The 9,622-nt window shown below is 42.4% G+C and overlaps 1 protein-coding gene across 1 annotated transcript in view; it reads right to left on the reverse strand.

The window, feature by feature from the left end:
* NFKB1 (nuclear factor kappa B subunit 1) overlaps nt 1–7,798 on the reverse strand; it is a 63,146-nt gene extending 55,348 nt beyond the window's left edge. Inside the window, exon 1 of the mRNA XM_054162970.1 lies at nt 7,687–7,798. The gene's annotated coding sequence lies outside the window, so the exon portion shown is untranslated. The remainder of the gene's footprint in view (nt 1–7,686) is intronic.
* Nucleotides 7,799–9,622: the final 1,824 nt, after the last annotated feature.

The following is a 9,622-nucleotide window of genomic DNA, read 5'->3' on the forward strand; positions in this document are numbered from 1 at the left end:
ACTGGCCCTCCTGGCTGCCTGGGCGCACTGCAGGCTCATGTTCAGTCTACCATCAACCAGCACCCCCAGGTCTCAGATCAGTTTAACAGGATGGAAATTAAGCCATATCCTGTAAAAGGTATACTGACAATATCTTTATTACCCAGAGTGAACTGGAATTAGTCTGATGGTTTAAATTAGATTCTGTGCTGAAGAACATGCAGCTCTGTCTTTATGAGACATTTTATATCAACCTGTTCTCATCTTTCAAGGCTGGGATTCAGAAAGCAAGCTTCAAGATAAGAAACTCCACTACTACACTACTATAGTTCAGCTAACTTGATATACTGAAAGCACAGTTCTTCATGTAAGTTTTCTAGTGGAGTGTGTTTTACTTTTTAACTTGGCTTTCAGTGGAATTCACCTATTAAAAACAAACTTCTGTAACTGGACACAGAATGAAAGTAATGCCATTCACTGTGATTATTCTCTTAGTCTGTTCATTTTGCTTATTAAAATAGAGAAGCATAAGGATGAAAGAGGAGCAAAGATGTTTGTGTTTTATTTCAGTATATTTTTGCTATATGATTACACAGAACTATGCTTTTAGGAATGACATCAAGCGCTCCTAAATCCGGTAGCAGCAATGAAATACTGACAGAGGAACAATAACTGCTGTACTCTACACTCTATAATGTGTTTTACTTGGTATTGTTTACTACTTTTCATGGCAACTATCTATCCTTGAGCCTCACCCTTCCATCCTTTGCAGAACATAAATTGTATCCATACAGAGACAATTGTTTTAGAGATCAGCATTTCCCAAATGGAGATGCTGGGAAATGTATTGTGCAATAGATGCTCTGAGTTACTAGGTCAGGGCTGGAAGCAGGACAAGAGCTGCTGAAATTTTGGCTAGAGGACAGAGGGCTGCTCTGACAGAAGATAAGATACTTGTCCAAGATGTTTACTCTCAAGCCTTTATCACTGGAGTGCCTTCAAAGTCAAGGTGCTGCTCATCCTTTTTAATGCCTGGCCTTTTCACCTTATATTTGGCCACCTTCTCTTAACTTCATCCAGCCCTCCATTTCCCTTGTAACCTATTTATTTTTCCCAAAGCACCAGGAGCACAGGCCCAGAGCAAAAAAAATAAATCTTTGTTACAGAACATATTCTTAGAGAGGCTGGGGAGGGGGGAGAGGGGGTAGGGAGGAAGTCTGAGAACTTCCATTTTCTACCTCTGCACAAAACAGCAGGTGATACATGTACACAAGCTCAGGTCTTCTGATGCTTCACAGGACACACACAAGTTGGGTCATGAACCTGTAGCAGTTACATGGGCAACCCTTAGTTTAAGCTGTGCATGTCCTTCTAACTACTTTAATTTCTTATTAATTAAAGGATACTCAAGAAGAACAAACCTCAGTTTGGCTAAAAGAAATGTAACAACAGTGGAAACATTGTACAGGCAGGATTCCAAACAGTTGCTGGCATTTTGAAGGCATATTGTCCAAACCTGCTTGAAGCAGGTCTACACAATTAAACTCTTTAACAGCTGTTAGCTACCTTGTACTTCCAATGCTGCTGTCATTAAGGAAGGTGCTACAGAAGAAACTTTTCTGGAGAGGGAAGGGGGAAAGAGAGACACACACCCCTGCCAAATACTAAACATGCAAAATCTTAACACAGAAAAGGTTTTTATCAATGGTTATTTTATTTACATTGTTCTCAACTGCTCATTTTGATTGCATCCATTTTAATAAATTGTACTGTTTCTGCAGTCCAAAGGCAAAGGTTAAGACTGGACCAAATATTTATCATTTGGATGGACACTGTCTTAATGGAGACTTTGGAAAAACTGGGAAAACACAAGCTATATATACACTTACACACATACTTTTCTTTTCCTATTTGAAAAGAAAAGCAAGTGCTACTGACAGCTAAAATAAGAGGTGATAAACAACTACAAAGTAAACAGATCCAAAACATCAAGGAAAGATCATGCACTCTTCCACTCACATTATTGGCAGAGATCTCTTTAGCACAAACAGGAAAAGAACAAGCATTTTAAAAGCCACGTGATTACCAAGTCGCTCAAATTGACAAGGAGCCCCATCAACTAGAGGCTTTTTTTTTTTTAAAGGGTTTTAACTCAGTCATGAAACAAACCGAAAGTTTAACATTGAAAGGCAAATTTCAAAGTGGCTACTATGATTTCTTCTCCCGTTCATGACTACAGTACCTTGGGCTTGTTTTAAGGAAACTGCATTCTCCATGTAAAACTCAATCATGTTCAATTTCCAGAAAAGCAGCATATGGAAAATGTATTTTTACTTTCCTTCAGCCACTACAAAGACATGTAATCTCTGAATAAAGAGCTGAGTATAGTTTCTCAGTGTACAAGTGAGAAAAGGTCTTACCCGTGGACTGCTGCAGCTGCACCAACTCTACATAAACCCAAATGACACTGTTTGTTTTTCTAATGTAACAACACAAATTGCCTCCTCTTGTTATTAATTAAGTCTGCTTATTATTTCCTGTTGGATGGGACCCGGGAGATTTGGCTGTGTACTTTTTTAATTAAATAAAAACCCAACACAACTGTTTTAAGCTAAAGTTTTCTCATATTTTCAGCCATGAGCAGATGTATTGTTGCACAACAGTGTACAAACTACAAAGCACTTAGGACATTAAACCAATCTCACAGATATTAAAGCTATTTCATAAGTGTGATGCTCTGAATTGGAATTGCTGTGTGCAGGAAATCTGGACTCAAAACTTATTACACCAGCTAACAGCCACATCTGAAGAAAAATTCATAACATGAGGAAACTCACTTGGTGATGAGCAGCTGGACTACCTGCTTTCCTTGGTGTCTTCATAAACAGAATTTTTCTTTTATTCTTTTCTCAAATGTCAAAATAGTGAATGAATATGACAAGAGGAAACACTAAGATGCCATAAACATGCAAACTGGTTCGCCAGGGTAGTGTTAGAAAAAAAAAAGTCAGAATGTTTTTGTTAAAACACACTCAAAGCAACTTAAACCAAAGTACCAAACAGCATTCAAATACATGGCAAACATACTCTGGTGTGTGTGTAATGCTAAGGATATGTAAAATGACCGAGGTTCAACACAGCAAAAACAACTATAGTAACTACACGGTATTCAGCCACCTGGGGTAGAATATTTTACTTGAACTAGGCTGAGTATCCTCTCAAAACACTGTTACTTTTTTCCTGAAGATAAGGAAGAATTGCCAAATGTTCTTTAGAAACGTTTCTAGTTCATACAAAGCTGTTCATCAGAGTAAAATTCTAAGCTTAAAAAGCCATGGATATCCATTTGGTAAGCCTTAAGTGAAATGAATTGCCAGTATTAAACAACAAACCCTTTCTTTCCTTTTAGGAAAGCAAGGGAAAGAAAGCATTTCTAAGAGGCCAAATCACAAGCAAACCCAAGATTTCACAAGTCCAGTTCATGTAAATTTTTTGCTCTATCACCAAATACTTTCATCTAGGTTCTGGCATCTTACTGAAGACATTATCCCTCATTTCATGAGCAACAGTGCCAGAAGAGGGCTCAGAAAACAGCAAGGGCTCTTGCCACTGCCATCACAGAAGTGAGCTATGGAATTCTCATTGTCCTTTTGGTTTCCAACAGCCACTGAAAATGTAACATGACAGAACAGTCAGTTAAATAACACCAGTACATGGAACCAAGCAGGTAGAACTGAGTACAGCACCTAGGTTTAAAATCTGAAAGTGCAAAGTGGTTATCAAGACTTTTTTTTTTTACAATAAGCTATGACACAACAAAACCCACCTAGACTAAACTAATGAGACCCAAACAGCAGCTGATCTCTTTGGGTTTAGTTCATTTGTGTGTAAAATCTGTCCATGTTTAAATGGAGAGAAACATGATCTTTAAGAGAAACAAAACCACCACAAGCCCCAGCACCACACAACTCAAGACCTACTCTGCTCTTGATTGGATTGATACCATTCTAGTTTGCTTGGAGAATGCAATCAAATACAGAGATATTCCAGCTTAGCTAATGCTGTATTTTGAACAAAGATGAAGGGAAAAAAACCCAACAAAATAAATATCTGGCACTGCTTTTCAAAATAACAAAGAAGTTGAAAAGCAGGAGGGGGAAAAAGCCTTGTAGTAGCAATAGCAGCTTCCTTCCCAGTCAGAGTTTGTCAGTTCCACCAAAACAAAGGATTTTAACTTAAGGCTAGAATAATTTGAAAAATCTTTTAAGGCTTTACTTCTGAAACAGTCCACAAGGTTCAATAAAATACATCTGTTTAAATGGAAGCCCTGATGAAGACTCATTGAATTATTTCTATGCTCAAAATTAGATGCAAACTTAGTGCCTGACTGACTTAAGGGCACAGTTAATGATGGCCATAATGATGATCTTATCAGTGTAGACCTTCATAAAATATTAAAGGACATCAAATAACAACTTCCACTTCTAAAATACCTGTGTCAGAACTAAAAGTGACCAAGACCAGGAATGTCTTTTTAATTACTTGCCTGAAACATCCTCTCCTCTGTTTTATAGAAGTTGTGTTATTTTGTGTCCAAAAACCAAAGAAAAGCTACCAACATGTTGGAAAAAAACCAAAACACTTTAAACTTAAGAGTTTGCATTACTTGCTTAGGGAAATGAGTAGCAATTTTCCTGAAGACTAACACTTCTGAATTTAGAGTTGGTATATATTTACAGCACCAAAAGCTGAAATTTTAACAAGTACATTTTGAAGCAATCTATAAAAACACAGAGTAATTGACCAGACTCTCCACAGGCTGCAGAATTTTCTCATCACTAGCCACACCACAAAGTCACCTCTAAGTTGGTAAAAAAAACCCAAACATATATTGTCTTCCATCATATCGTTCCAACTACAAAACAATAGCTTTGCAAGCATTTAACTGCTGAGAGAGACTTGTACTTTCTAGTCAATGTTGGACATCCTTGATAGTGAAGACTCATATGCCTTCTAACTTGGTTCCTGTCCTTCCAGACTCACCAATGATAAGCACAGTAACATGAACTCTTAACAGCATTTATTTCAGGAGTTCATTTATGAGACAGTGTCATGGAAAGATTTTGGGAAAAGGTGAGGATGAAAGGAAGGAGAATTGTTTTCATGAAAACTAATATATATATACATACAAAAAATAATCAATCCAGCAAATTTACCAGAGTGATATTTGTTTGCAAGTATCCATTACTGAATTCACATTGTGCCACCCCAATGCAAAAAAAGTACATTTCAGTATTATTAAAACTAATTTAAAGAGTCAAACACATAGCAACAGAGGAAAAACTGCTGGTTTTCAATCAATCATTGTTCTGCTTTCCACCTCACTCTCTCCCAAGATTTCCTTAGTGTTTCTCCCAGCACACTCTTTTACTCCAACAAACTTTCCTGATTTCAAAATACACACTACAAAAACATTACCAAGGTGCTGAGTGAACTAAGTGAATACAGGTATGAAATTTACCTGCTACAACATTATTATTAAGAAGCACACATGACACAAAGTGATCCAAACCCATTCTGCCTTACAACCTTAACTCTACTCAAAGTGTATTTATTACTTCTATGAGAAAATAACCTGATTTTTAGCAGAGTCTACCACTGATTGACATTTCTGTCCTTAAAAAAAGAGACAATGGGCAGGAAAAAAAAGGCTTCTCCCCCCTTCTGTTTAATATTTCAGATTATTTAATAGATCTTGTGCTATTGCAGCACTAAGGTTCTTTGAAATCTCCACATTCTGCAGCAGATCCTGACAATAATATTTCAGCATAACTGTCAGTTAAACTCTTGAGCCAGGGAAGTTTACAAAACAGAGGATGTGCCTCTGGAGATTACAGACTGCTTTTTTCCTCTTTCATTTTCTCAATTAAACTGTAGTAATTTCTGCAGATTACAAAACACTAGACAGGATGACGTCTTAGAATGACGTCCTGGCTAATGCTTTCCTAGAACAGGAATTTCCTATATTCTCTTTTACAATATGAAAAATGCTTTGACTAAAATACTATTTCAAAAGTTGACACTTCACAGCACATAGTACAGAGACTCTGGATGTCAATAAACCTAGAGTGATAGATCTTTAACCCTGGTTTTGTCAGCTTCACAGTGACAGTGTAGCCCTTCACAGCACAAGGCTGTGATACGGCAGAGGCACAAGGTGGTATGGCAGAGAATTCACACACTTCGTGCTCACAAAGAAGTTTAGTACTATAAATGAAGAGAGGACTTCTGAAGTGCAAAGCATGTCAAATGTGACCAGCACTTCAAAATAATTTTTAAAATATATGAATCTCTATTTCCTTTAAAATGTTATTCTTTAACGAAGATTTTTCGAGCATTTCAAAACAGGAAGTTGAAATGCAATAGATGATCCCTTGCCTACAAAGCCTTAGCCTGCAAATGCTTACAGGCACTCATATTTACTCATTTGAATGAAATTACAGAGCAGTACATTGCATTATGATAACGGCCACCTACATTACAGTTCAGAAACAAAACCCCGTTTTATCTTTACATAAAGAAGTCCACATTGCTTCTTTATCAAAGCTACCAGAGACATGTCAAAAGGTGAAAAAATTAATAAAAGTGATGGTGAAAAGCTGAATATTCCTGTTTTTAAGATCAAATGTACCCAAACAATCAGTCATTATAGTAATACTTCTTGTCAAGGTGAGACCTTTTCGGTTCCATCACTTACTACTAAACTGCTTTTAGAAAACCTGCTATTTACTATCTGTGAAAGAAGGCTTCATTTATGCCATTTGTGACACCCAACAAGCCCCACTGAAGACAAGGGCACCGCAAGCTGCCACCAGCAAACCTTTATTTGCAGGGTAACCGCCAGTCTTTTCCAGGCCAGCCGGCGACTGCACAGCGTAAACACACATGTCACCTCTGAAACCAAAAGTGTACAAAGCAGCACCTCCTTTGCCTACAAGCACCTACTACGCAGTCGGCAGAAGCTGGGCTACCAAGTTGGTTTGTTGTTTTGGTTTGGGTTTTTTCCACTTGGCTTGATGGTCCGGCACTGACACCCCTCCCTAGCCAGGCAGACTCTTGGAATACAACGGCAAAGAAGCCTGCTTAAACCCCAGATAAATCGCAGAAGCGCGAGGCGGTTCGTGCACTAACACACCGCACTTTTTCAGCCCCGCACCAGCAAGAGAATCGAGCCGGCAATCGCCCTTTTCAGAAACTCCGCAGCGGGGAGGAGGGAGTTCCCGCCTCCCCGGGTCACCCCCGCCGGCAAGGCAGGCACCGCCAAGGCCCACGGCCCCCCCACACGGCACCGGTCGCTCGCCTTCTTCCCTTGCTCGCTGCAGCCGATCCGGCGACCGCAGGCAAACCCCGCAGCAACTGACTCTGGCGTTTCGGCGGGAAGGTGACGCCCGGGCCGAGGTCACACGCGTGGGGCTGGTCCGGGGGACACGCTTGCCGTCAGCAAACCTGTCCGCGCTCACTACTGCGCTTTCCCCTCGGCCCGGCCCAGCTCAGCTCAGCCCAAGCTTCCCGCTCAAGCTCCGGTCTCGCCCCACACGGAGCCGCAGCGGTGCGGGACGTAGGAAACACAGCCAGCGGCAAACGGGCGCCGAGGGCAGGGAAGAAAGAAGACAGCGAGCGGCGGGTCAGGGGCTGCCTGGGGCTCACCTGGGGCAGGGCACAGTTCACAGCGCCTCCTCGTTGTTGTCGTCGTTGTCGTCGTCGTCTGCCGCTGGCAGGTCCCGGCCGCGCGTCCCTCAGCGCCGCGCCATGTAACCGGCGTGACGCCGCCGGCGCCGCCCGCGCCCTGGCTCCGCGCGGACTTTCCCCCTTCCTCCCTCCTCCCGCCCCACCGCGGGCCCGCTGGCGAGGGCAGCCGAGAGGCACCGGCCTGCACGGCCGCCGCCTGCGTAGCCTCCGCCCCCGCCCGCCCCTGCCCTCGGCCCGCCGCACTTCCTGGCTGGAAATTCCCGCTGACGCTCCGGCAGCTCGAGAGGCTGCACGGGGCACAGAGCGAGCGGGAAGAGGCGGCCCGGTACAGCTCCGAGCAGCACGGCTGAGGACAAGCCCACCCCAGGTGGGAGAGGAGAGCCTACGGCGGAGCGCGGGGGGCAGCGCGAAGCCCAGCAAATGTCTGCCTGCCACCCACCCTGCTGGCGACGAAATCGCTCTCCCAGGGACAGGCCCTCCCGCCTGGAGGAAGCCGTTTTGTCTCGGGGGAACTACAACCGCCACAAGAACAGTCCCGTCCTTGGCCGCTTTGCTTGGCCCACTGCGACGTTCTCGGCGCTTCTGTGGGGTCAGGCGCGACCTGTGGTGGCAGCCAAGCGCTGCTTGTTGGTTCCCCCCTAGAAAGTTTTGGAGGGAAGGGAGGCAGTGCACCTCCTTAGGCAGCATCTGACTGCCTTTCACAGGCGCTTCATAGAAGGTTTATCGACTGACTACCAGCTGCGGCCTCAAAACAGCGCTGAGTAGGGAGCAGAAAGTAGCACAGCACCAATTTCAAGCGGACTTAACACAGCTTCTGTCAGAGCAGACTTACAGGTTCGTTAACTTACGTTAAATAGCGCCAGCCATACACTGATCTTAATACTGAAGGCCAAGTCTGTAGTTTCAGACATAGAAAGGGCTGAAGAAGTCAGCTAGTGCCACATTTAATTTACACAAATATGTGAAACATTTAAGTTCAAACTGCTATTAAACTCCTGGTTTGATAAGAGAGAAGAGGTCTCAAATGAGCAGCCAGCATGGCTCACCTGATGTGCATTAGTCCAGGGAAGTGAGCAGTGTACCTGTGGCAGAGTTTGTTACGCTAAAGCCACACGAGGTGGAACTGTACTAATTATCTGAGTGGAATGAGACTAAGAAAAAATCATAATTTAGAAGGAGGATTAAAAATGAAAGTCTATGAATGAAATGATATCAAGAATGCTTCTTATATTGGAGCAAAGAACAGCAAAAATTGATTCAAAAGAATTAGGATCAAATCATAAGCCACCTGTTGACTGGAACAAGAGGAAAGTAGTATTTTTAACAGTGACCTATTGCAGCCTTATTTTTAGTCCTGTCATGTCATAGAGACTGCTGCTGAACACTTCCAGTGTATCCAGATGGTAGCTGATTCACTCCTGGAAAGAGAGTTGATTCAGATAGGCTTTGTGCCCCATCTCGGGCTTGGAACACAGTAATTTAAAATTACTGCTGAGGCTGGGAAAGAGAGCTTGGAAATGCAGAGGATTTTCTTTGTCTCAGTAAGAGAACTGAAATCTCATACAGGTTACACATGCATATGTATGAGGAGACAGGCATTTCCTTTATTTGGAGTGCCACTCGTGCTCAGTGGTGCAGTGTTAAAAATGCATTCCCCTCTTCCCAGTCCAAATTGGGAACTGAGGATGACTCAGCATTTCCACATGAAAATGGAGATGCATTCTGAACACTCGAGACCCAGTATTAATCTCTTTTGTAAAGCAAGTGCACTGAAGTAAGTGAAGTGAGAAGAAAATCAGGCCCCAAAGTCCTTTAAGAAGGAAGTTTAGATGGATTTAAAATGTGAGATGTTTCAAAATAAGATTAATTTGAAAGGAAAGATGCCATGTCACAG

This window comes from Dryobates pubescens, chromosome 1, assembly GCF_014839835.1.
Source record: "Dryobates pubescens isolate bDryPub1 chromosome 1, bDryPub1.pri, whole genome shotgun sequence".
NCBI classification, from domain to species: Eukaryota; Metazoa; Chordata; class Aves; order Piciformes; family Picidae; genus Dryobates; species Dryobates pubescens.